Source organism: Phalacrocorax carbo, chromosome 6 (genome assembly GCF_963921805.1).
Source record: "Phalacrocorax carbo chromosome 6, bPhaCar2.1, whole genome shotgun sequence".
NCBI classification, from domain to species: domain Eukaryota; kingdom Metazoa; phylum Chordata; class Aves; order Suliformes; family Phalacrocoracidae; genus Phalacrocorax; species Phalacrocorax carbo.
In genome coordinates, this window is record NC_087518.1 from 50,848,405 (window position 1) to 50,849,817 (window position 1,413).

Sequence of the window (1,413 nt, forward strand, 5' to 3'; positions counted from 1 at the left end):
TGAGCATGACCATCATTGCTCTGGGGGACCAGGGTGGGCGGTGGGGATGGGGATGCACACAGGGTGGGTGCTGCTCCATGTGGGTTTACCGATGCCCCTGGGTGCCCTCAGCAGCTCCCCGGGACACCTTTCTCAGTGGGAGCAGCACCAGGTCTGTCTGATAAACACCTGAGAAGGGTGTAAAATGAGCAGAGAAATGATCCTGATTATCCTACAAATTATTGGTGGCATTTACCCCTGGACCTTTTGCCAGCCCCCTTCCCCATGGATGGGCATTCTGTGCCCCCCTGCCTCCAGCCCTGGGGTGTTGGGCTTGGCTCCCCAGAGCAGGGGATGGGGCAGCACTCGTGGACACACCTGAAGAGTGGGGTGTCTTCCTGCCCCCCACCACGGCCCTGGGGAAATATCTGGCCCTTGGGGAAGGCAACCAGCACTGGGGGTGGGGGGACACCCTGCTTTTGGGGGGGGGGTGGTTTGTTCTTGGGAAAAGGTATGGGGGGGGAATACCTGGTCCTTTGGGGGGGGACACCTGGCCTTTGAAGGGGGGGGGGGCAACCCTTGGGGTGGATACAGGGGAGATGTACAGCCACTGGGAGGGGGCTGCCTATCCCTTAGGATGGGGGGGGGGCTTGAGGGGTGGGTGTAGGGGGATATCCAGCCCTTAGGAGGGCTGCCTCTCCCTCGGGAAGTGGTTATGGGAAGGCACCTGGCCCTGGAGGGGATACCTGGCCCTTGGGGTGGCTACAGGTGGGGTCTGCCCAGCACTAGGGAGGGGGCTATGGGGGTAATGCCTGGACAAGGAGGGGGGATGCCCATCCTCGGGGAGAGGCTACGGAGGCACACCCTGCCCTTGGGATGCCCTTGGGAGGGATGCTCATCCCCCGGGGCAGCTCCAGGGGGCTGCCTAACCTCGCGGGGCAGCTGTGGGAGAAGGGTGGTCATTCCTGGGGGTGGCTATGAGGGGATGCCCTGCTTGTGGGTGCTCATCCTCTGGGGGGTAAGGGGGCTGCCTGCTCTTGGGGGGTTACAGGGTCATGCCCATCCCTGGGGGGTGCCTGTGGGGGGGATGCCCTGCAGATGGGGTGCGCTACAGGGGGATGCCCATCCCTTGGGGTTTGCTGCAGGAGGGGGGGAATGACAGTGTGGGGGTGCCCACCCCTGCGGTGCGGCTGGGGGGGGTGTCCGGGGGAGGGGGGGCTGCAGGTCCCGGAGCAGGAGCGGGGGGCAGCCCCGAGCGCGGGGGGTGCCGTCACCCGCGGGTAGGGCGGGCCGGACCGGGCCGCCCCCGCTCCCCCCCCCGCCGCTGCGGGGCCGGGCCGTGCGGGCCGGGGGGGGCGGGCCGGGGCCGGGCCCCGGGGGGGTGCCGCCGTGTGTGGCCGCCGGCGGCGGGCGCGCCGTTGCCTAGCAGCGGCG